This window comes from Capra hircus, chromosome 9 (assembly GCF_001704415.2).
Source record: "Capra hircus breed San Clemente chromosome 9, ASM170441v1, whole genome shotgun sequence".
In the NCBI taxonomy this organism is placed as follows: Eukaryota; Metazoa; Chordata; class Mammalia; order Artiodactyla; family Bovidae; genus Capra; species Capra hircus.
The window spans coordinates 11952183-11980175 of NC_030816.1; positions in this window are offsets into that span (position 1 = coordinate 11952183).

Genomic DNA, 27993 nt, shown 5'->3' on the forward strand with positions numbered 1-27993 from the left:
AAGATCAAATTCACAGGTGTAGAAAGTCTGTCACCAAGAGGAATGTGAGAGATGACATCAACAAAATGGCTAAATAAGATGTCCCAGCCTATCTATACACAGAAACACTGATTTAACAACACTAAATGGATCAAATACCCTTATGAGAAAAACAAATTCCAGTTAAGAATTTACCATTCCCCAGATGAATACAGCACTAAGAACAGCTGAATCGAAATGGATAAAGAAGTAATTTTACCTGTTTCACCTGTGCCAACCCATCTCACAACTCAGTACAGTTCAGTACCAAGAGAGATCATTTTGGCCCACAGTTTTGCCCTGGAGAGAAAGAAAGAGTGAAGTGTGTTTTCAATATCCTATGCTTTTTAGTCAACTGGCTAAAGACTTGTTTCTGTCTTACTTCACACAGAGCACTGATGGAACTGGCAAGGTCCAGATATCTGGAGGAGCTAACAACAACAAAAAAAAAAGGAGGAGGACCACTTACTCCTGCCAGCGAGGCTCTGTGAGATTGCAAGAAGATGCACAACTCTGAATATTACCCTCATGAGTGAAGAGGCTTGAAGTGTGAGCATCCAAGATCATCTTTGAGAAGTTCCTAGAATCTCTTGCTAAGCTGATTGTGAAGCTCTATATCTACTAAAGCCAGCCCTTAAAAATGAGGAAAAGGTGGTTCTTTCTTTACATGTGCAGACTCCAACACAATGCTAGAAGGAACATGAAGAATCTGGAAAATATGATGCAACTGAAAAACATAACAAAGCAAATCTCCAGTAGCTAACTCCAGAGCAATGGGCATCTGTGAATGACCTAACAGAGAATTTAAAATAATTGTCTTAAAGTTTAGTAAGATAGATGAGAACATAGGTAGACAACTAAATGAAATCAGGAAATGATAATCTGAACAAAATGAGAATATCAACAAAGAAACAAAAAAAGAAAAAGAACCAAACGGACATTCTGGAACTAAAGAATGCAATAACTGAGTTGAAAAGTTCAATAGTTTCAAGAGTAGGCTAGGTTAAGCAGAAGAAAAAAAAAATCATCTCCCTCAAAGACAGCTCATTTGAAACTTATTCAGACAGAGAACAACAACAACAACAACAACAACAACAAAAAAAAAACAGAATGAAAAAAGAGGGAAGATCCTGTGGAACTTACGGGAAGCCATAGACTCATGAGAGTTCTCCAAGAAGAAGAAATGGCAACCCACTCCAGTATTCTTGCCTGGAGAATCTCTTGGACAGAGGAGCCTGGCAGGCTACAGTCCATGGGGTTGCAAGAGTTGGACACAACTTAGTGACTAAACCACCACCACCACCACAAGGAGAAGAGTGAGAGAGGAAGGAAGAGATTGAGACAGAAAGATTACTTAGATAAATAATGTCTGAAAACTTTTCAAATCTAAGGAGTTACAAATAGACATTAAGGATTCATAAATCTCAAAAAGAAATTGACATTAGGACACATCATCAAACTGTTAAAAAGGCAAAAAGAAAATTTTGAAAACAACAAGGGAAAAGTGACTTCACATACAAGACAACCCCCATGATATCTTCAGTGAACTTTAAAAAAGAAAGTTTACAGAAGAAAATGGGATGATATATTCAAAGTGCTGAATGACAGAAAAAAGAAAAAAAAACCTGCCAACCAAAAATATTATATCTGATAAAACTGTCCATCAAAATGGAGAGATAAAAACTTCTCCAGACAAGGAAAAGCTTAGGGAGCTCATTACTACTAAACCACTAGACTTGGCTTACAAGAAACACTTAAGTTAGTTCTCCACACTGAAATTAAAAGACACTAATGAGCAATATGAAAAACAATGAAAATATAAAATATATATATGAGTAAGTGGACAAAGATTACTGTAACCCTGTAATGGTGGTATGTAAATCAATTTAATTTTAGTGTAGAAATCAAAACCAAAATATTTAGATAACTATAACTACAAATATCTGTTAATGATATGAACATGCAGATTGTGATATTAATAATATAATGTGTATGAGGGTCTATAAAAGTCAAGAATTCTTGTATGCATGTTGAATAGTTATCTTTTAAAAATAGACTGCTGTAACTATAACATGTTTTATGTAAATCTCATGATAATCACAATGAAAATACCTTCAGAAAATACACATAGGAAAAAGGAATCAGAGCATATCACTACCAAAAAAAACAAAAAATCAATGAAACCATGAAAAAAAAAAGACCATAAGAAAAGGGGAATTAAAGAATCATAAAAAAGAAAAAAACAACAAGCTGGCAAAAGTAAGTACTCATCTATCAATTACTTTAAACACAAGTGGATTAAACTTCCCTTAAAATATAAAACATAGAGTGGCTGCATGGACAAAAGGACAAAACTCAACATATACTGTCTATAAGGGACTCACTTTAGATTAAAAGACACAAAAAAGCTGGAAGTGAGAGGATAGAAAAGAGTATTCCATTAAAATGATAACTATTAGAGAGCAGGGCCAACTATATTTATATAAGAAAAATGCTTTAAGTAAAAAACTGTGACTAGAGACACAGTAGGACATTATATAATGATAAATTGATCAACTTATCAGAAAGATATAACAATTATAAATAAATATGCACCCAACATCAAAGCACCTAAAATAGAAAGAAAACATTGAAAAAACTAAAGGGAGACACAAACAGCAATACAATAACAGTAGGAGATTTCTAATACTCCACTTTCAGTAGTGGATAGAACACATAAACAGAAAATAAGGAAACTGAGGACTTGAACACTATGTCAAATGTACCTAATACACTTACGTAGACCAGTCCACCAACAGAATAAACCTTCTTCTCAAGCACCCATGGAATATTTTCCAAAATATATCACATATTAGGTCACAAAGAAGTCTTAACAAATTTTAAAAGATTGATATTAAATATCTTTTCCAAGCACAATAGAATAAAATGAAAAATCAACGATAGGAGATAAGTTAGAAAATTCACAAACATATGGAAATTAGCACATTAATGACAAGTCAACAAATTTTAAATTTCAGTTTTAGAAAGAGAGGTTTGAGAGTAGAGGAAGGCAATAATCAAAGCATTAGTGACAGAATTTTTCAAAATTTCAACCTTATTCCTCAGAATAAATAATAAATAAAGTGACTCTCAAACATAATAAATAAAAATAAACCCAAAATGTATCAGTCATCTTAAGCTAAATTGCACTGCAGTAACAAATTACTAAAAAAAATTAGTATCTTACAACAACAGAGATATATTTCTTGTTCATGTTACATATCCATTATAGGTTTACTGTACTTCAGGTTCACGTGTGCACTCTGAAATCTAAACTGATGGGCATTTCTTCCCTAGGGCATTGTTAGTATTGTCACAAAGGGAGAAGAAAATAGTGTAAAACTGTGTAATGACTCTAAAAGTTTCCACTAAGCTATTGTACATGTCAGTTCTGCTTTCATTTCACTGATTGAAGCAAGTTACATGACTAATACTGTTTACAAAGGGACAGGGACGTATGATCTTCCCATATTAATATAATCTTCTATGTTGGTATCTGCTGCTGCTGCTGCTAAGTCACTTCAGTCATGTCCGACTCTGTGCAATCCCAGAGCCGGCAGCCCACCAGGCTCCCCCGTCCCTGGGATTCTCCAGGCAAGAACACTGGAGTGGGTTGCCATTTCCTTCTCCAATGCATGAAAGTGAAAAATGAAAGTGAAGTCATTCAGTCATATCTGACTCTTAGTGACCCCATGGACTGCAGCCTTCCAGGCTCCTCTGTCCATGGGGTTTTCCAGGCAAGAGTACTGGAGTGGGATGCCATTGCCTTCTCCTATGTTCCTATCTAGAATGTATTAATTAATATCTGGGAAAACATAAATAAAACTAAATATTTCAAACAAAAGCATATAATATAGAGAATTGTTTACAGTATGTTTGAAAGCTAGGGGAGCCACAGGGAAGGTAGTGTTATCCACGTGTTGCTGTTTCTGTTGGAAGCACTAAGATACAACCATATTGTAGGAATCCAACAACCCATCCTCCTAAGGACACACACTGAAATATCTGGGAGCACACATACCTACTGTTGGGGCCGCCATATCTATACTATAATTGTTGTCTTCTACTCTTACTGCTTGGAGAAGGCAATGGAACCCCACTCCAGTACTCTTGCCTGGAAAATCCCATGGACGGAGGATCCTGGTGGGCTGCAGTCCATGGGGTTGCTAAGAGTCGGACACAACAGAGCGACTTCACTTTCATTTTCACTTTCATGCATTGGAGAAGGAAATGGCAACCCACTCCAGAGTTCTTGCCTGGAGAATCCCAGGGATGGGGGAGCCTGGTGGGCTGCCGTCTATGGGGTTGCACAGAGTCGGACACGACTGAAGTGACTAAGCAGTAGCAGCAACTCTTACTGCTAGAGATTGGCTGCTGAGGCTCCTAGACAGCAGAAGCTTCCACTGAGGTGCTGGGTTCATCGAGTGCTGCTGCTAAGACTGCTAGGACAAGAAACAGAAGAATGAAAATCAAAAGAAAAGAAGCATAAAAGCAGTTGCAGAGAAAAGCCACACAAAGGAACACTTAGATGAGAGGAGATTGCTGAGGACCACAATGGAATCCAGAGACAGTGCAGTAACATTTTTAAAGTGCTGAGGAAATGTAAATATTAGCTTAGAATTCTACATAAAGCTAAAACTCATTCAAATGTGAAACTTAAATAAATATCTTATGAGGAATACAAAGGCTAAAACTTTAAATTTTGTAGACCTTACTGCACTATAGGATGAATTCTAGTAAGAAGAAAGTAAAGCCAGAAGAAAGATTACAAAAAGACATTTGTAAAAATATTGGCAAATCTAATCATGGTTTGACCAATAAATGCAGTGATAATAGTCATTGTAAATGGAGTAAAAACAAGATGGAACCAAAAAATAAGAATATGTGTTTGCACGATGGGAAACATTAATGAGAGCAATAGAGAGTGAAACATCATAAGTTTAATAAAACATAGGAAACTGGAGACAGCAATATTTTTAACCTACAGTTAAGTCAATTATTTCCTAAACATTTAAGGATAAAAAGTGAAGAGTCAAAAATAAGTGTACAGTTTCAAAATCAATAGAGGGAGAAAAAGTAGGTGGGATTATCACCTGATAGAATAGGAGGAAAAAAGATATCAATTTCATTGTATGTGACTCCATTTATAATATATGCATAGCAACTTAACATAGAAAATTATTTTTCTCACATAACAAGAAGACAAGAAGTAGCCAAATACTAAGTACTGTTCATTGTCTCTATTATTCTTTTGGTTATAAGATAGTTGCTGTAGCTACAGCTAGTACTGCTGCATTCCAATAAAAAATTAAAATTCTTTGGAGCTACATATTTTTCATTTAGTAAGTAAAATGTTAAAAAAAAAAAGAACACTACACATGAAAACTTTTGGGTGCATTAATGCAGTGCTTAGGACAAATATATAGCCTTGTTTGTTTTAGAAAAGAATGGGGGCTGAAAATTAGGTAAGTATTCAAATATGGAAGTTTAAAATGGAAAAAACAGTTAAAGTAGTAGTAGGAAATAATAAAAATAGAGCAGAAATTAATAAAATATTTTAAAAAGCCATAAATTTTGATAGAAAAATTAATAAAATTCTGGGGAAACTGATTTAAAATCTAAAAAAATTTAAAAAGCTACACACACATAATATTGAACATAAAAAGTAAGAAGTAAGAATTACAGCTGAGAAACAGGTTAATAGAATACTACAAATTAAGCCAGTAAATTAAAAAAGGTTTAAAACTGGATAAAAGGGTAAAGGTCCTACAAAAATATAATTTATCAAATTGACTCAAGTGGAAATAGAACATATAAGTTCAGTTCAGTTCAGTTCAGTCTCTCAGTCGTGTCTGACTCTTTGTGACCCCATGAATCGCAGCACGCCAAGCCTCCCTGTCCATCACCACCTCCTGGAGTTCACTCAGACTCACGTCCATCGAGTCCGTGATGCCATCCAGCCATCTCATCCTCTGTCGTCCCCTTTTCCTCTTGCCCCCAATCCCTCCCAGCATCAGAGTCTTTTCCAATGAGTCAACTCTTCGCATGAGGTGGCCAAAGTACTGGAGCTTCAGCTTTAGCATCATTCCTTCCAAAGAAATCCCAGGGTTGATCTCCTTCAGAATGGACTGGTTGGATCTCCTTGCAGCCCAAGGGATTCTCAAGAGTCTTCTCCAGCACCACAGTTCAAAAGCATCAATTCTTCGGTGCTCAGCCTTCTTCACAGTCCAACTCTCACATCCATACATGACCACAGGAAAAACCATAGCCTTGACTAGACGGACCTTAGTCAGCAAAGTAATGTCTCTGTTTTTGAACACACTATCTAGGTTGGTCATAACTTTTCTTCCAAGGAGTAAGTGTCTTTTCATTTCATGGCTGCAGTCACCATGTGCAGTGAATTGGAGCCCAAAAAAATGAAGTCTGACACTGTTTACACTGTTTCCCCATCTATTTCCCATGAAGTGATGGGACCGGATGCCATGATCTTCCTTTTCTGAATGTTGAGCTTTAAGCCAACTTTTTCACTCTCCTCTTTCACTTTCATCAAGAGGCTTTTTGGCTCCTCTTCACTTTCTGCCAAAAGGGTGGTGTCATCTGCATATCTGAAGTTATTGACATTTCTCCTGGCAATCTTGATTCCAGCTTGTGTTTCTTCCAGCCCAGCATTTCTCATGATGTACTCTGCATAGAAGTTAAATAAGCAGGGTGACAATATACAGCCTTGACGTACTCCTTTTCCTATTTGGAACCAGTCTGTTGTTCCATGTCCAGTTCTAACTGTTGCTTCCTGACATGCATACAAATTTCTCAAGAGGCAGGTTAGGTGGTCTGGTATTCCCATCTCTTTCAGAATTTTCCACAGTTTCTTGTGATCCACACAGTCAAAGGCTTTGGAATAGTCAAGAAAGCAGAAATTGATGTTTTTCTGGAACTCTCTTGCTTTTTCAATGATCCAGCAGATGTTGGCAATTTGATCTCTGGTTCCTCCGCCTTTTCTGAAACCAGCTTGAACATCAGGGGGTTCACGGTTCACATATTGCTGAAGCCTGGCTTGGAGAATTTTGAGCATCACTTTACTAGCATGTGAGATGAGCGCAATTGTGCGGTTGTTTGAGCATTCTTTGGCATTGCCTTTCTTTGGGACTGGAATGAAAACTGACCTTTTCCAGTCCTGTGGCCACTGCTGAGTTTTCCAAATTTGCTGGCATATTGAGTGCAGCACTTTCACAGCATCATCTTTCAGGATTTGAAACAGCTCCACTGGAATTCCATCACCTCCACTCGCATTGTTCATAGTGATGCTTTCTAAGGCCCACTTGACTTCACATTCCAAGATGTCTGGCTCTAGATTAGTGATCACATCATCATGATTATCTTGGTCATGAAGATCTTTTTTGTACAGTTCTTCCATGTATTCTTGCCACCTCTTCTTAATGTCTTCTGCTTCTGTTAGGTCCGTATCATTTCTGTCCTTTATCGAGCCCATCTTTGCATGAAATGTTCCCTTGGTGTCTTTAATTTTCTTGAAGAGATGTCTAGTCATTCCCATTTTGTTTTTTCTTCTATTTCGTTGCATTGATCGCTAAAGAAGGCTTTCTTATCTCTTCTTGCTATTCTTTGGAACTCTGCATTCAGATGCTTATATCTTTCTTTTTCTCTGCTTTTTGCCTCTCTTCTTCTCACAGCTATTTGTAAGGCCTTCCCAGACAGCCATTTTGCTTTTTTGCATTTCTTTTCCATGGGGATGGTCTTGATCCCTGTCTCCTGTACTATGTCACGAACCTCATTCCATAGTTCATCAGGCACTCTGTCTATAAGATCTAGGCCCTTAAATCTATTTCTCACTTCTACTGTATAATCATAAGGGATTTGATTGAGGTCATACCTGAATGGTCTAGTGGTTTTCCCTACTTTCTTCAATTTAAGTCTGAATTTGGTAATAAGGAGTTCCTGATCTGAGCCACAGTCAGCTCCTGGTCTTGTTTTTGTTGACTGTATAGAGCTTCTCCATCTTTGGCTGCATAGAATATAATCAATCTGATTTTGGTGTTGACCATCTGGTGATGTCCATGAAGGGAATGGCAAGCCTCTTCAGTATTCTTGCCTTGAGAAACCCATGAACAATATGCAAAGGCAAAATGATAGGATACCAAAATAGGAACTCCCCAGGTCATTAGGTGCCCAATATGCTACTGGAGATCAGTGGAGAAATAACTCCAGAAAGAATGAAGGGATGGAGCCAAAGCAAAAACAATACCCAGTTGTGGATGTGACTGGTGATAGAAGCAAGATCTGATGCTATAAAGAGCAATATTGCATAGGAACCTGGAAGGTCAGGTCCATGAATCCAGGCAAATTGGAAGTGGTCAAACAGGAGATGGCAAGGGTGAACGTCGACATTCTAGGAATCAGCGAACTAAAATGGACTGGAGTGGTAGAATTTAACTCAGATGACCATTATATCTACTACTGCGGGCAGGAATACCTCAGAAGAAATGGAGTAGCCATCATGGTCAACAAAAGAGTTCAAAATGCAGTACTTGGATGCAATCTCAAAATAGACAGAATGATCTCTGTTCGTCTCCAAGGCAAACCATTCAATATCACAGTAATTCAAGTCTATGCCCCAACCAGTAACGCTGAAGAAGCTGAAGTTGAACGGTTCTATGAAGACCTACAAGACCTTTTAGAACTAACACCCAAAAAAGATGTCCTTTTCATTATAGGGGACTGGAATGAGAAAGTAGGAAGTCAAGAAACACCTGGAGTAACAGGCAAATTTGGCCTTGGAATACGGAATGAAGCAGGGCAAAGACTAATAGAGTTTTGCCAAGAAAATGCACTGGTCATAGCAAACACCCCCTTCCAACAACACAAGAGAAGAACATATAAAGTATTGCTAATTAATAAAGTAATTGAAACTAGAAATGTTTTCCCTGGGACTTCATTCCCACAAAATGTGCTGGTGATTTTAAAAGCTAAGAATATTTTCTGCACAGAGATGATATGTAAAACAGAATTATGAAAGTTTTACATCACAGAAATATGAGAATTATTTTTAAAAGCAAAAAGTTGAAAACAACCCAAATGCTCAACAACAGGCATATCATTAAGAAATTCTGGATTCTTTTCCTCAGTATATTATTAAGTAGCCTTTTAAATTGGAAAAGCAGTGGCCACAGGACTGGAAAAGGTCAGTTTTCATTCCAATTCCAAAGAAAGGCAATGCTAAAGAGTGCTCCGACTACTGCGTAATTGCACTCATCTCACATGCTAGTAAAGTAATGCTCAAAATTCTCCAAGCCAGGCTTCAGCAATATGTGAACCGTGAACTTCCAGATATTTAAGCTGGTTTTAGAAAAGGCACAGGAACCAGAGATCAAATTGCCAACATCTGCTGGATCATTGAAAAAGCAAGAGATTTCCTGAAAAACATCAATTTCTGCTTTCTTGACTATGCCAAAGCCTTTGACTGTGTGGATCACAATAAACTGTGGAAAATTCTGAAAGAGATGGAATACCAGACCACCTGACCTGCCTCTTGAGAAATCTGTATGCAGGTCAGGAAGCAACAATTAGAACTGGACATGGAACAACAGATTGGTTCCAAATAGGAAAAGGAGGACGTCAAGGCTGTATATTGTCACCCTACTTATTTAACTTATATGCAGAGTATATCATGAGAAATGCTGGGCTGGAAGAAACACAAGCTGGAATCAAGATTGCCGGGAGAAATATCCATAACTTCAGATATGCAGATGACATCACCCTTATGGCAGAAAGTGAAGAGGAACTAAAGAGCCTCTTGAAGAAAGTGAAAGAGGAGAGTGAAAAAGTTGGCTTAAACATTCAGAAAAGGAAGATCATGGCATCTGGTCCCATCATTTCATGGGAAATAGATGGGGAAACAGTGGAAACAGTGTCAGACTTTATTTTAGGGGGCTCCAGAATCACTGCATATGGTGACTGCAGCCATGAAATTAAAAGACGCTTACTCCTTGGAAGAAAAGTTATGACCAATCTAGACAGCATACTGAAAAGCAGAGACATTACTTTGCCAACAAACGTCCGTCTAGTCAAGGCTATGGTTTCTCCAGTGGTCATGTATGGATGTGAGAGTTGGATTGTGAAAAAAGCTGAGTGCCAAAAAATTGATTCTTTGAACTGTGGTGTTGGAGAAGACTCTTGAGAGTCCCTTGGACTGCAAGGAGATCCAACCAGTCCATCCTAAAGGAGATTAGTCCTGGGCATTCATTGGAAAGACTGATGCTAAAGCTGAAACTCCAATACTCTGTCCACCTCATGCGAAGAGTTGACTCATTGGAAAAGACTCCGATGCTGGGAGGGATTGGGGGCAGGAAGAGAAGGGGACGACAGAGGATGAGATGGCTGGAGGGCATTACTGACTCGATGGACACGAGTTTGGGTAATCTCCAGGAGTTGGTGATGGAAAGGGAGGCCTGGTGTGTTGCAATTCATGAGGTCGCAAAGAGTCGGACATGACTGACTGAACTGAACTGAACTGAGCCTTTTAAATATTTTAAAATTTCCTTTCCTTTTTGCATTGCATTTTCTGGTAAACCTCAAATTCTAACAAACTTTTATTACTTGTTAATTGCCTGGTATTAATTCTTATTTTGGAAATTTAGCATGCATTCATTCTTGAGGTGTGGCAGTCAGGACAACGATAATGCAGGCTGGAAATGCTGAGTACAAGATGATAAGAGAAAGCAGTAATGGGTAGCGGCCTAGAGTGGATAGAGCATTAAGGTGACATTTGATGACCAGGATGCATGTGAGAACATATGAGCATTTTTCCTGGACCCCAGAATTACCTGGAGAATGGAGCTTGCTCAAAGACTTCCTACTAATTGAAAAATGTCAGATTCTGAGCTATTAATATTTGAATATTAATGTTAGAATCTGGAAGCACCTATTTTACAAATGAAAAATGCTTGTAACTTAGTGATAAATGAAAAATTAATCTAGTACCAGACTAATTAATGCTGTAGCAATCTGATATCATCATGATCATATGTTTTTAAAGCCTATATACAAAAAAACTTTATTGGAAGGAGATACATCAACATGGTAAGAATAATCGCATGTGTATGATTAGATTTTCACTTTCCTTTCCTTCCTGTGATTTTCCTTATTATTTCAGGTTTTTAAAATGAACTCATAATGGATAAGAAAGCTGTGGTACATATACACAATGGAGTATTACTCAGCCATTAAAAAGAATACATTTGAATCAGTTCTAATGAGATGGATAAAACTGGAGCAGATTATACAGAGTGAAGTAAGCCAGAAAGAAAAACACCAATACAGTATACTAACACATATATATGGAATTTAGAAAGATGGTAATGATGATGCTGTATGCGAGACAGCAATAGAGATACAGATGTGTAGCGCGGATTTTGGACTCTGAGGGAGAGGGAGAAGGTGGGATGATTTGGGAGAATGGCATTGAAACATGTATACTATCATGTAAGAAACGAATCGCGTCTATGTTTGATGCAGGATGCAGGATGCTTGCGGCTGGTGCACGGGGATGATCCAGAGAGATGATGTGGGGTGGGAAGTGGGAGGGGGGTTCATGTTTGGGAGCTCATGTACACCCATGGCAGATTCATGTCAATGTATGCCGAAACCAATACCGTATTGTAAAGTAAAATAAAGTAAAAATAAAAATTTAAAAAAATAATAAAAAAAATAAAATGAGCTCATAAAGCAATACTCATTAGAAAAATTTCAAAATGATCCCATTGCCCAAAGTGGGCAAAAGAGAGAAAGAAAAAGCTCTTACAGAATAGTCCAGGCACCCTTCCCCAAAGTGAATGCTCTACACTATGCAGCCTTTTACCTTTGACCTAAAGACATAAACAAAACTCAGTTTGTGCTGAACCAGTTTTACTTTTAGCTTAGTCTTAAGCATGATCCATGCTGCTGGCTGTTTGCCTCTTGTAATGCATTTTCTGAAATAGCCACAGAAATATGTAACACAAACATTATTTTTCAGAACCCATCATTCATAAGATAACCATAATAAACTGCTCTGTAACAGACTTTCAAGGAATATTACATTTTCACTCTGAAGTAAAATAGAAGCCTGCATTACAGCAACCTGGCAAACTTTCTGACTTGCATTTTGGTGATTGCCAACAACTTTCTTCTCTTGGGCTCTGAATTTAGGACCAAATGCAAACCACAAAGAACTACAGAGACACCAAGTTGCACTGCTCCTAGTGGCAAAGAAAAACTTGACTGTGTTGGCAATTCAACAAACAGAGGGATGTCGCATTCTCACCACTCCCACATCGTGACCAAGCAATGCAACTCTGCCTGTAGAGTACTGGCTAGAACTGTAACAATGGCAAATATTGACATGGCTTAGCATTTCCCACAGAAGTATCTGGCACAGTTAAGATATTGGTTATTGTCTATTTAGGCCACCAACCCTTTGATATTTCAAGCTAATGTTGTTCAGTAGAGAGGAACTGGTGTACATGATACTTAATCAAAAACAGCAGCTACTGAAATACTGACCTTAAAACACCCCTAGTAATAGCATCTCTCTTGCTCTACTTCTGTGCGTAGGTGTCTGTGAAGAACTCAGTTTCTGTTCAACTGGTCAGAGGAAAAACACTGATAGATATATGTGACCTTGAATCATGCTTCAGTTCAGTTCAGTTCAGTTCAGTTCAGTTCAGTCGCTCAGTCGTGTCTGACTCTTTGTGACCCCATGAATCACAGCATGCCAGGCCTCCCTGCCCATCACCATCTCCCAGAGTTCACTCAAACTCACGTCCATTGACTTGGTGATGCCATCCAGCCATCTCATCCTCGGTCGTCCCCTTCTCCTCCTGCCCCCAATCCCTCCCAGCATCACAGTCTTTTCCAATGAGTCAACTCTTCTCATGAGGTGGCCAAAGTACTGGAATTTCAGCCGTAGCATTATTCCTTCCAAAGAACACCCAAGACTGATCTCTTTTAGCATGGATTGGCTGGATCTCCTTGCAGTCCAAGGGACTCTCAAGAGGCTTCTCCAACACCACAATTCAAAAGCATCAATTCTTCAGCTCAGCTTTCTTCACAGTCCAACTCTCACATCCATTAATGACCACTGGAAAAACCATAGCCTTGACTAAATGGACCTTTGTTGGCAAAGTAATGTCTCTGCTTTTCAATATGCTATCTAGGTTGGTCATAAGTTTTCTTCTAAGGAGTAAGTGTCTTTTCATTTCATGGCTGCAGTCACCATCTGCAGTGATTTTGGAGCCCAAAAAGACAATAAAGTCTGACACTGTTTCCACTGTTTCCCCATCTATTTCCCATGAAGTGATGGGACCGGATGCCATGATCTTAGTTTTCTGAATGTTGAGCTTTAAACCAACTTTTTCACTCTCCTCTTTTACTTTCATCAATAGGCTTTTTAGTTCCTCTTCACTTTCTGCCATAAGGGTACAAATATGGTACTTGTTCTCCATCTGAGGAACAGGTCCATAGATTTCCTTATAACTATATACCCTGGGATCTCCCTGGTAGTCAAATGGCTAAGACTTTGAACTCCTGCTGCAGGGGGCCCAGGTTTGGTCCCTCGTTGGGAAATGAGACTCCACAAGCTGCAGGGCGAGCCCCCAGTGTTTTTTTTTAATTAATTAAATATCTTATCCTGTAATGCAGGAGACCCAGGTTCGATTCCTGGGTCAGGATGATCCCCTGGAGAAAGAAATGGTAATCCACTCCAGTATTCTTGCCTGGAAAGTCCCATGGACAGAGGAGCCTGGTGGGCTACAGTCCATGGGGTTGCAAGAGCCAGACATGACTTAGAGACTAAACCACCATCACCACCATCCCATCAATGTAGAGCAGGTATGTTTTAAAACAACTAACTTAATCCCTGAACAACCTTTAAAAAACACAGAACTATATTTAATATTTATACTTGTGGAGCAAAGAATTCTTAAAATTGAAATATATAACTTAGATGTTTTAAAATTAATGAAGATTTGAAATAAACTATCAAAGGGTTATTACAGGGAACACATTCACATTAATGGGTGTTTTTGTTCAGTTGCTCAATCAGGTCCAACTCTTTGTGACCCCATGGACTGCAGCATATCAGGCTTCCCTGTCCTTCACCATCTCTTGGGAGTTTGCTCAAGTGAAGTGAAAGTGAAGTTGCTAAGTCATGTCCGACTCTTTGCGACCCCGTGGACTGTAGCCTACCAGGCTCCTCTGTCCATGGGATTCTCCAGGCAATAGTACTGGAGTGGATTGCCATTCCCTTCTCCAGGGGATCTTCCTGACCCTGGGATCGAATCCAGGTCTCCCGCATTGTAGACAAACTCATGTCCATTGAGTCAGTGATACCATCAAACCATCTCATCTTTTGTCTTTCCCTTCTCCTCCTGCCTTCAATCTTTCCCAGCATCAGGGTCTTTTCCAATGAGCTGGCTCTTTTTATCAGGTGGCCAAAGTACTGGAGCTTCCCATTAATGGGTAGATAAGAATGTATATCAAACTCTGCATTTTATTTTATTGAACTATAGTTGATTTCCAATGTTGTGTTAGTTTCTGCTGTACAGCAAAGCGATTGTTTTAAATATAGATAAATATACTTTTTCTCTTCTTTTCCACTAGGGTTTATTACAGAAATATATATCATTCTCTATATTATACAGTAGGACCTTGTTTTATCCATTCTATATATTATAGTTTGCATCTTATCAAGCTCTATATTTAAATGGATGCTTCTAAATTGTTTTAAGAGCTCTTTCTGAAAATATTGTATTTTACCTAGCAAAATCTTTTTCTTTTCACTGATAATATAAAACTAATTCTTTTCCCATCTAAACTACAGGTATTTCAAAAGTGCAAAAGTTTTCTATGCAGGGCGTTTCATATTGTATAACCCTACAACCACAATGAACCATTTCCATGTGGCCTTTTACTGCAATCACAGATGATCACCAAAAATTACACCAATAGTTGTAATTCTCCAGCCATTTTTTTCTGTGTTGACTTCTAATTTCAGTGAATTTATGCTGTACTTGTGGGCTTCCCACGTGGCACTACTGGTAAAGAACCCACCTGCCAATGCAGGAAACAAGAGATGTGGGTTCAATCCCTGGGTTAGGAAGATCCCCTGGAGGAAGGCATGACAACCCACTCCAGTATTCTTGCCTGGAGAATCCCACGGACAGAGGAGCCTGGCGGGCGACAGTCCATAGGGTTGCAAAGAGTTGGACACGACTGAAGTGACTTAGCATGTGCACGTGCTGTACTCCTTGAATTTAGGAAATGTAATTTAGTAAAATATAAAACTCATGGCTTTAGAATTAACATTTTTCTAGCTCTACCCAACCCCATGAATTTTATTGTTTAAGTAGAGGTGAGAGAACATTTTATTTCTGAGTCGTCTGTTGCCTGAAAGTACCTAAAGTACAAAAGCTCTAATAGCCTCGTGTCTGCTTCTGAACAGAAACATTTTCAGTATAGTCTGTTTCATACCCAGGCTTAATACTTAACGAATTGCCTGGTAGTGCAATCACGCTTCTGCTTGCAGAAAACCAAAGGTCTCTCATGACGTGAATGACACTGTAGATCTACATGTCTATTCATTTCATACTGACTTTCAGTGCTCTTAACCTTATCAGAGAGCCTGATAATCCCCAAATAATTTTGTTGCCTTTTTGCACTGTTGCCTGGTAATGAAAACAGAGCCCTCCTTCCAGCCATCAACTTTCACATCACCTTTTGGGAACAGTCACACACACACATATTCATACGTATACTAGATATGTTAATATGATTCCGTGTTTATTTGGAGGCCTTGATGAACTTATTCAGATCAAATCGGATCATCTCTGTGGATCCTTTCCCTTTGGGCATGATAACCTAATTTAGCAAATCACATATTTGCTTAAGTCTTTTTAATGGAAAGAAAACGACATGGAAAAACTTGAATTTTTAATATCATTAATCTATAGCTAACTCAGCTTGCTGTCTTATGCAATACTACGAGAAACAGCTGGGCCCCACTAACCAGAAAGCACTTTTATGGTTTCTCTTAAGGGCCATTAAATCAATGTGATGAGAGCACAGCTGGACTGGATCCTGAAAATTTATCAGATCCCACACAATACATAAAGGAAGCATGCGGTGCTATTACAGACTCGGCACCGACCCTCTTGCTTAGACTGCAGGTGGAGCTTAACAGAAAAAGCAAACTCCCCTATTGAGCCCTTGCAAATCTGATTTTCCCTTCTACCTCTCCCCTCTGTGTGGGTGTCTTCTTAAAATACCAGTTACTCATGCAACTATGAAAAAGAATTTTCTGGCTGGATTTATTGGCATGGCTAGGACGTACAAGGACCTGCTTGGCTGTCCCAATATAGCTTTCAACACCAAGAGTCATGTTTTTTGCTTAATAAATTTTACCACATGGTGGGTCCAAAACTACAGCCTTTATGAAAATTTAGAGAGCACAGTAACTCAATAAAGGCTTTCAGTTAAGGGCCAATGCACAAGGAACAATTTCTACCTTATCTTACTGGAGCAAATAGGACAACTGCCAAATATATGCATCATTTTTTTTTCTTTTCTAATTTTAACTCAGTTTTCCCCAATGCTTTATGTATACTGAATGAAATTTTTAAAAATCAATGTTATTTAAAGGGCATGGAAAGATTTTGTAATGAACCAACAAGCACATATTAGGTAAGACAGTGATAGAACTTAGAAACTAGACCACCCAGATCTGTTGGCAATTAGGCATAACTGCCTTAGGGGTCTAACACCATGGTCTCTGTTCTCTTAATCATGATATCATAATGAGAAAGATAGAGGTATTATATAGTATGAATTTAAATCTAAGTTATGAAATTATATCACTAATTTTGTAACCCTAAGGAAAATATTTACTCTTTGAAATCTCAGTTTTCTCACCTGTAAAAAATAAAATGATGAGAGAGTCTTCCTCATCTCAGCATTAGAAGGAAAAAAAAATGAAATAATGCAAGTGAAGAATTTAGTTTGGTGGCTGGTATATAGTAAGTGTCTGCTATATCTTCTTTATCTTTCCTTTCTTACTCCTCCTTTTCACTATCATCCCCTCCATCATCAGTTTTCACAATAGCACTCATCATGCCCACAGTATTGTGAACGTCTTGGCTATAGATAAAGTATCTTACTTATTTCAACATCTCTCATAACATATTTAATATTTAATGCAGGGAAGCATTACTTAATCAAGCCTTGAATAATAAATCACTTGTGGTTCTCTGCTAGATGAAAATTGCTCATCCCTAAACATATGGCTTGAGAATTTTCCATGCTTTAGAACTGACAAGTTCCTTTTAATATCCATGTGTCAAAATATAAATTCATATGCCATACTTAATAGTGATTATCATATATCATAGATGCCCATAAGGACATATTTTTAGCAAAAGATCAGATAGTAATAAATGCTACATCAGTTTAGCTCAGTTGCTCAGTTGTGTCCGACTCTTTGCAACCCCATGAACCACAGCACGCCAGGCCTCCCCGTCCATCACCAACTCCTGAGTCCATCCAAACCCATGTCCATTGAGTCAGTGATGCCATCCAACCATCTCATCCTCTGTCATCCCCTTCTCCTCCCACCCTCAATCTTGCCCAGCATCAGGGTCTTTTAAAATGAGTCAGCTCTCCACATCAGGTGGCCAAAGTATTGGAGTTTCAGCTTCAACATCAGTCCTACCAATGAACACCCAGGACTGATCTCCTTTAGGATGGACTGGTTGGATCTCCTTGCTGTCCAAGGAACTCTCAAGAGTCTTCTCCAACACCACATTTCAAATGCATCAAATCTTCGGTACTCAGCTTTCTTTATAGTCCAACTCTCACATCCATACATGACCACTGGAAAAACCATAGCCTTGACTAGATGGACATCATGACATGACTAAATCAACTGTTCTTATGTAACATAGCCATACTGATCGTGACCACACTCATATCTGCCTGGTTGAGGGATCTGCTCTAGAGTAATTTATTGTGAAAATGGATGTATCACATGAAATATAAATTAAGAAATAGCAGTTAAAAATCAGTCAGAAAAAATTAAGGCAGACAACTTAGTAAGATTATCTTTCAGGAAACACTAATGATATTTTGCCTATAATGGGCAGTTTAGGAACATGGATTTTTTTCCTTATTTTTTTCCTTCTTATATTAAGATCAAAAGTGCACTCTTACTTCCTTTCCTCTCATAGTTATTTTAAGCATAGCCAGATATAATAAGGACACCCTTAAGCAATAACAATGAACAAACTTAAATTTCAGAGGTTTACATTTTTATTCAAGTTGAACTTTTTCAGCAGTTTCCACAGAAAGCTCAAGTTAAAATTACTTACATTGAACTTTTCATGCCTTCTTTTATAATACTCTCCCCTCAACCCCACTACACACAAACATATCATATGGCAGCTAGAAAACTAAAGGTGAGATACCTATCTTATGATCTTATAACGTCTCCAAATGAGGGTCCAGCAAGCATAATATTCTTGCATATAACACGAAGATCCCTTTTATTTATAGTATAGCTTTGAATCATACAAACTCTGGTTTTAACCAGCTGAGTACTCATCATTCATGTATGATTTATGTTTATAACATAGTTTACCCTATTTAAGTTTGGCACAAAATGAAGGATAAAACCAAGGCCTGTTTCCAATTCCAGTCTAGTTAGTGTGTCAGTATTCTGATTTTGGATCTTCCTATAATTTTCTCATTTCATGCTACAGCATTTTATGTGAATTCTATATTCTCTGCCATCATAGCTCAACAGCTACAAAATAGCTGAGGAAAAGAAAGAAGTAGTTGAGTTATAGTATGGGCTTAGAGAAGGAAATGGCAGCCCACTCCAGTATTCTCGCCTGGAGAATCCCATGGACAGAGGATCCTGGCAGGTTACAGTCCATTGGGTCGCAAGAGTAGGACACGACTTAGCGACTACACTACCATATAGTATGGGAATCAAAATCATTAAAAAGTTAGCTGAACTTTCTCAGATTTACCACCTACCACAAAAGGGCTCTGTCAATATTTTGATGTAATAATTTAGCACCTAGTCCAAATAAAAATAATATTATGAATAGTCAGCATTGTTCTCTTCTTTTTCACTTGAGTTAATCAACAAAGGACCTCATCAAACCCAAGCCTGGACCATTTTATCAATTTGCTGTTTTAACAAAGATTCATGTTCATGGTTAGAATGTTAGGAAAAAGTGGGAATTGCCATTCGTCTCCTTCTGTCAGGCAAGGATACTGTAGGAGAAGGGTGCCTCTAAATTAAAACTAAAGAAGGAAAAAGTCATGTATCTGAATAGGCAGCAGCTGACGCAGCCAAGGGTTCTCATTTCCACCTCCTTCCTGTTTCAATGGAGGATTTTTGAGACTCACATAGAGGAATAATTAGAGGCAATAGTGAGTCTCCAAATGGACTCCCTATAGAACTACATAAGCATCCAGAACCCTTGTCTAAGCTCTGAAGGCTTCACCTCATTTCTAGTAAGCCATTTCTAATAAGCAGCAGCAGGCTCTGCAAGGTGTCTCAGCTCTTTGCTCTCCAGTTTGTTCAGTCTCAGCATTGCTTCTCCCTGGATACCTCTTCACTGAAATACTCTCCAACAAGGCAGCTGTACCAATGGCTCTGTGTCTTCATCTATCTTCATTTGAGATTCCTAATTGGGGATCTCTGCCAACAAGCTGGGAGATGGCCAAGACACCTTCTGGCCTGCAAGACCACCCACTGACTCACAGAGGACCTACCTCCAGGCAGATGTAGACCCTCCTCAGAGCTACCGCTAAAGGAAGACAGACCGCGTTCAGCTCCCATTGTTCACCCTCAGCCTGTTGCCTTTGGGTGGAGAACAAACTCCACAAGGGAGGCAGAAGCCCTGCTGCCCAGAGGTAATTTTAATCCTATCCATTAGAAAACAATGCCATAGGACTTCAGAGGGGCCAGGCTTTCTCAGAGGAAAGTTACAATCACTGTCAGTGCACGATGCAGCAAAATGCAGAGAATTTAGCCTAGGTCACTAACCCAAGCATCACACGGAGTGCACTTCTGAAACAATCACCCCTTTTTGTTCTCCAGTATATCAAGTGGATGTAGCTCCCACTGAGAGCAGAATAGAAGTCTGTAATGATAGACGATAGACTGAGAGAAGTTGTAAAGGAAGCACTAAAAAAAATCGCTTTCATAATGGGTCGCACAGTCAGACACGACAGAGCAGTTGAGCACACACACAAGCGTTTTGTAATATTTGGAGACCAGCATCTCCAACTGATGAGAATTTGCTTTTTGAATGCAGCCACTAATAATGGAACACGATGGCACTAAAAATCCCTTATCTTAGCCTGGAGTTGCTTAGGAGCTGAGAAAAATAATTACCCGAATCTCTCCTCTTATCGGCCTCTGGAAATGAGAGTTGAAGAAACTCAGCATGAACAGCTATGTCTCTAGAATTCCCTGTCTCTTTCTAAACAATGTTGGTGAAATAGATATGGTAAAAACATCCAAAAAGAATCACATCTCTAGGAAGATCTGCTTCCCAAACTATCCTGAAGCTCATCCTAGGAAAAATATGGATATTAACACACTGAAAGAAGGTTACATGAATATAGAAGGGGAGAAATGTAAATTCTGCAAGAACTTTGTCTTCTGTCCCCAAACTAGACTACATTCTAAGTCAGCAAAGAATCTAAGAAGTTACATTATCAGTACCTGAATCCTTTTTCCCCCCATATGCCACATACATAATACTAATACCACACATAATACGAATATCTGTTGTGGAGATAAGTATAAATGGCTTCCAATTTTGTCACGTTCCTTTATGCTCAAACATGAAGTAATTAAAATCTTTTATGTTGGGAGGAGAGTATGATTCTTAGGAAAGAAACTGGAAGAAATCTAACTTCCCCTCTCTTTTCGTCCATTCAATCAAAGAGTTTTGTTTGCTTTTAGTCACCAAGTGAGGACCAGTGTAGCAAACACTTCTGGCTTCCTCTACCATTTCATCCTCTAGAGTACTTGAATTTTTGAACAAGTAATGGGTGACATCTGTCTGAGGATAAAGGGATGGAGGGATGGAGGGAGAGAGGGAGGGATGAAGTGAAAGAGAGAGGGCGATGTGTGAAGACAGAAAAATCTCGGCAGGCTGTTCAGATTTAAATTTTGGTCTCTTTTTGATGTTGTTACTGCTGCTGCTAATACATTACTGACCTCTTTCATATTTGCTATAAAGGAACAAAAAAATAACCAATTAACCTTAACCTTTTTCTTTTGCTGTTATAACTACTGTTCCTTTAGGCAGCTCACAAAGAGAGGACATTTGGGTAATAACTGCCTTTTGTTTTGCCCTTTATGTCCATGTAACATCTTAATGAAAATGTTTAGATTTGAAATAGCTCAAGTGTAACTAAGGTAGCATAGTTGGCTTAAAACTCAACATTCAAAAAATGAAAATCATGTCATCCACCCCCATCAATTTACAGCAAATAGATAGGGTAAAAGTGGAAACAGGGACAGATTTTATTTTGGGGGGCTCCATAATCACTGTGAACAGTGATAGCAGTCAAGAAATTAAAAGACTCTTGCTCTTTGGAAGGAAAGCTATGACAAACCTAAACAGCATATTAAAAGGCAGAGATATCACTTTGCCGACAAAGGTCCATCTAGTCAAAGCTATGGTTTTTCCAGGAGTCATGTACAGATGTGAAAGATGGACTATAAAGAAAGCTGAGAGCCAAAGAATTGATGCTTTTGAACTGTGGTGCTGGAGAAGACTCTTGAGAATTCCTTGGACAGTAAGGAGATCAAACCAGTCAATCCTAAAGGAAATCAGTCCTGAATATTCATTGGAAGAACTGATGCTAAAGCTGAAGCTCCAGTCCTTTGGCCACCTGATGTGAAGAGCCAACTCACTGGAAAAGAGTCTGATGCTGGGAAAGATTGAGGGCAAGAGGAGAAGGGGATGACAGAGGATGAGCTGGTTGGATGGCCTTACTGACTCAATGGACAGGAGTTTGAGCAGACGGTGGGAGATAGTGAAGGACAGGGAAGGCTGGCATGCTGCAGTTCATGGGGTTGCAAAGAGTCGGACATGACAGCAGCTGAACAACACAAAAGCAGCATACAGACAAAATGCATGCGTTTAGATTACCTGAGTTTGATAATACTTTTGGTATTCATAACATAATGAAGCTGGAGGAAAACTTAGAGGTCAAGTATGTTTTGAAACATAGTCTTCCCATTTAAGTTGAATAGGCCTTGAAGTCTCTCAAAATCTGTTGGCAGCTTCCCAGTATAGGCCACCATTGTTCTCACAGGGACTCTTCTGTCTGGCCATTCTTCAGCTCAATTTCTTCCTCCTCTCAGCACCTTTCCACTGTTGTTCTCTCTCCTTGATCCCTCAGTCAACTTTCAGGATTCAGTTTAAATGTCATTTCCTTTAAGTGTTCCTGATCCTCCCTCTCACTCCTACGCTCTAGAGCACTTGTCCTCGATTTGCCTTTCATTGGTGTGTTGGAACCAAATCACTGGAGTTCGCCAGACTCAATTGTGAACATTTATTCTCAGTTTCATGTTCAGCAACCACATATTGGCAGCTTGAAACTGGCCAATGTGGAAGTATTTAAATCACATAAATTGGAAAATGCTACAAATTAAAGCTTCTTCCCTGCCTCCCTCCTTTTCCATTGGTCTTGTTGCTCCTATTACATATTCACCAAAGACCTTTTGATTATTTGTTATTACACATTTTAGTGTGTGATCTTTGCTAAGTATTTTTCCTGTCTTCTTTTTAGATGGTAAATTTCATGATATGACAGACCTTATCCCTTAACTGCTGATTCCAAGTCAGTGCCTAGAAAATAGCATATGGTCAATAAGTGCTTAATGAAAAACACAAGTCACTAATTTACATAAAATACTTGTTTAAACAATATTTACTTCAAAGTTAATGTTATTACTGTAAAAATGTTGAAAAATATCACACACAGTAAATAAAGTAAATAACATGCAGAGCCTACCATAGAAGCAATCATTTTTTAGATTTTGGTGAATGTTGTTTATGATTTTCTCCTAGTTATAAACATATAATGTAGATATATATGTGCATTTTATGGTTTTTACACAAACTACTATGTTTTAAAATACATTATGAATGAATCTATGTGTTGTGAATATCTTTCTATGTTTATCATTTATTTATCTATGTACACATATATATACTTACATTGCCAATTAATTGTCTCTTTGAATGTACCATATTGTTTTACCAATAATCTGGGGAGAATTTGAATTTTTTGACATTATAAATTTGTCATCAATATTCATATCTGTATCTCCTTTTATAATTCTATGATCATTTCCTTAATATGGAGTACAGTAATTACTTGTTTAAATGGGTTTTTAAATATGAATTTCCAAATTACCCTCTAGCAATTGAATTATTAATTTCATTACATATAAGGGTTTTTTCCTCCAAACCCTCTCAATCACTAGATATTACCTGCATGTCTCCCAAAGAGAGGAACCAAAAATAAATCTAGCCTTAATTTGAAGTAAGGTTGAGTACATTTTTCAAAATGAAAAGTAATAACCCCAAATAATAGAAAACTCTAGAAGATAAACCATCCCATTATTTGGAGAATATATTCTTTCTCTCTCCAAATACATCTGCTAAATTCTTTGGAGGCCAAGACATTCTGTTAAGATCATCTCTGACGATCTGGCCCTGCAAATTTAATGAGAAAAACTAATTTGATGAGAAAAAAAATAAAACAGGTGAAATGGAAATTGTTATGCCCGCAGTCCAAGTCCCCACAGCTGAGAAAAAAAGACATCCACGGCAATGCAAATGCAAAAAGGGAATTTATTGCTAGCTCGAGCCAGGGCCCAAGTCACATCCAGTGCAGTGGAGTGGAGCAAGGGCCCCGAGCCCTGAATTACAGCAGTATTTATAGGGTTAAGACAAAGACAGGAAGTTGGCAGGGGCGGATTGGTTGCAAGGGTTCCTTAGCATCTACTAATTGGCTAGATTTTCACGTGCATGGGCTTTCTTAGGGGGTTTTCATCCTTGTCCTGAAAAGCTTGAACCAGGCTACAGGGAGTATACTGATTGGTCGAGTCCTGGCGCCGGCAGAGGATGATCTCAGCTCCTCCTTGGCAATAACTCAGCCCCGCTGTAAAGGAGACTTAGGCCTACCTTGGCCCCCTGAAGCCTGTCATGGTGCCTGTTTGGTCCTAACATTCCCCCCTGTCTTTATATCCTTGAGAAGAATCTTCCTCTCCATTTTGAGACACTGCCTGATATTGTTGCCTCAGTACCATTACCTGAACGGTACTGATTTGTTCTTTTACAAAGGTTATTAATTTATTTAAAATATATGTGCCAAAAGTTAGAATGAGTAGGAGTATAATGAGCAGTCCGAGTAGGGTAGAAATTAGTGTTGTTAGCCAAGGAGATTGATGGAACCAGGACTCGAACCACCCCTGCTGGGCTTCCCACTCTTTCTTCTGCTGTGCTAATCTTTTTCTCACTTTTGCCATGGACTCTCTCTCCACCCCAGTGTGGTCTGCATAAAAGCAACATTCTTCTCCCAAGGCCGCACATAATCCGCCTTGGTGCAGGGAGATCAAGTCTAGGCCCCTTCTGTTTTGCAAAACCATTTCTGACAGTGAAGTTAGGGATTCTTCAAGGTGGCTGATTGATTGTTCTATACAGGTAATGTCTTTATTGCCGCTCGTAGGGAAGTGAATCCCTGATTTTGCATAGTCAGGGATGTTATTCTTGTCCCTGCCCCAGCAATCCCGAGACCGAACATGTTCGCTAGCATGATGGTTGTGATAGGCTCTCTCTTAACTCTGTTTTTCCCTAACTGATCTATAGTCTCCTTGGCCCAGTAGTCATACATAGCTTCTTCTGGGTGATATAAGATTTTGGGCATTACAGTCACTAATACACAAAACTCTCTATTCGGATTAAAGACCAATGCATATAGACACGGAGTCAGCCTGGTATGTGAGCAGACCCACCATCCCCCTGCCTCAGGCACAATCCATTTTATTTGGTCCAGTTCTGTGAGATTGACTGTTCGGGCACACAAGGGAGTCTTTTCAAGTGGAACTTTACCTAAGGAAAGTCCTCTTCCCCAAACTTCTCTCATAGTGAGACCGACCCTATGTTTTCTCCAGTGACATTGAGGTGGACCTGAGCTGGTGGACAGGTTGTAAGAAACATCTAAGCCTATTGCTTCATAAAAGGGAGGGTGAAGAGTGTAGCAGAGCCAACAGGATTGAGTTGCTCTGGGGTTAGAATGGTTTAGGGCTTTAAAGGCTGCTTTAGCTAGATCCCATAACGGGTCTGACGTTTCCAGGTTGGAGGTGGGGGACAAGGGGTTGAGGGCCTCCGCTATATTAGGCTGGCCTCCTGGTCGGGAAACAGAGGGTGTAGGGCTTAGAACTGTAGCCCTCTGAGTCGGATATGCCTTAAACAGTCTTTGTGGGCCCGGATTTTCAATCTGATTGGAGCCCACACTTTGGGTTTGGATAGGTTCTATGATCTGACTCATAATCAGGATTCCCCCAGGTTTTACACTGAACCAATCGGCCTGTAGCTGGAAGCCCCAAGATAATCCAGACACCCAAGACTTTTCCTGCATAGCCAACTTCTGGTTAAACGTTAATTTTACCTGAGCAATCTCATCTTTAGGTGTCTCATCTTCCTGATCATAGAATTCGGTTTCATCTCTTGGCAAAGGCTGAGTGAAGGAGAAGTTGACTAAATCTCGGTTGCTAGTTTTCCATTTCCTTACCCCATCATTGGAAGTCACACAGCTCCATGACCTACAGAAATAATGTTGTATACCCCCACAAGTTTCCCTGTTACTTTTATGACCAGGACATGCCCAAAAACCTCTATATCAGGTCAGAGGCACTGACAAAGGGGTGTCCACTAAGTCCTTGAGGTTAAAGTAAAAGTCAGGCCACCAGGTGTTCAGAGGATGTGTCTTGGTGGTCGTATTGAGTACCTCTCGCGTCAGCCCATTTTGAAGTCTCCAGGTGATCTTGACAGGTTGATGTGGGTCAGTGCTGGCAGTTCTGGGGTCGAGGAGGACAGCCATCATCAGGAGAGTCAGAGTGGTCTGTCCGAGATCTGCTGTTAGACAAGCTTCAATTTTAAGGGATTGGAGGGATGCAGTGTTGACTTCCATTCTCTTTGAGCCCTCTCTTGTTCTTCTGGAGTGGTCTGTAGCACGTGGTTGCAATGTACTCAGGGTTCAATTCCGTCTACCTTACCTCTGTAAAATCTATCTCCCAATGATGTCCTGGCCTTTCCCCCTGATATCTTACACCTGTGTGCTGTCCTTTTCCTGGTCTCATCATCTGACAGGCCTTGCAGGTGCAGATTATATCCTGTATGGTTTTCTTCTGTTGGGGAAACCGCAGTGTGCTGTTTGTAGGAGTGTCAAAGTCTTTTTCTCTCCCAAATGGTTGGTTTGATGTAAATGGGTACAGAGATGTCTGCCCAGGTCGGCAGGAAGCAACAGGTGGTCATCTTGGTCCCATCTGTTTTTGCCAGCAGGATGGGTGGTATTATCTTGCACCCAGCTCAAATCAGAGGGGGAGTATATGGGGCTTGGGGGGAGTGTTCCCATCCCCGGCGGTGGCAATCCCACGGTCAGTATATGGGCTTTGTGGTCTCCAGCAGCTGCCTCATGGGCTGCTGCATTGGCAGCACGGTTGCCTCGGGCCCTGGCACCATCTCCTTTCTGGTGTCCCGGGACATGCACTATGGATACTGCCCAGGGCAAGTGGACTGCTGCCAAGAGTCTACGAATCTCAGGTACGTTTTTAATCTCTTTTCCCTCTGCCGTCAAGAGCCCCCGCTCTTTATATATGGGGCCTTGAATGTGCACAGTGCCGAATGCATATCGGCTCTCAGTGTAAATAGTGACTCTTTTTCCTTTTGCCCTCTCTAGTGCTTGTATCACAGCTATCAGTTCTGCTTTTTGGGCAGATGTTCCAGGGGGTAAGGCCTCAGCCCGAATGATCCTCCCAGTGTCATCTACTATGGCTGCCCCCGCTTTTCTCTGTCCATCCTTTGTATAACTGCTCCCATCCATGAACCATACCAGCTCACTGTTTTTTAATGGCAAGTCGCTGAGGTCTTTTCATATGGCGGTTACCTCAGCTAACACTTCAACACAGTCATGGAGGGGCCTGTCCTCCTCTGGGATGGGTAGCAAAGTGGCAGGGTTCAGAAAACAAGGTGTTTGAAAGTGTATCCGGGGATCATCCAGCAGCAGGGCCTGGTAATGGGTTAAGCGAGCATTAGAAATCCACTTACCTGGTGGCTGTTTGAGGATTCCCTCTATGGCATGAGGAGTGTAGACCAGGAGACACTGTCCATAAGTCAGCTTGTAAGCATCACGGACAAGGAGAGCAGTGGCTGCGATGATACGGAGACAGGGTGGCCATCCTGCAGCTACTGGATCCAGTCGTTTAGAGAGATATGCCACAGGCCATCTCCAAGGTCCCCATTGCTGCGTCAGGACTCCCTTCCCGACTCCCTGCTTTTCATCCACAAACAATTGAAATGGCTTAGTCGGGTCAGGGAGAGCAAGGGCTGGGGCTTCTAGTAACGCCTGTCTAAGTTCCTGAAATGCCCGCCTCATTGATTCAGTCCAAATCCGGTTCTTATTTTCTCTGCTTCCTTCATTTAGAGGCCGGGCCTTTTCAGCAAACCCCATGATCCATAGCCTGCAGTACCCAACAGTCCCTAAAAACTCTCTCACATGCTGGGGAGTCGTTGGCTCGGGGATCTGTAGAATAGTCTGTTTCATAGCCTGAGTCAACCATCTTTGTCC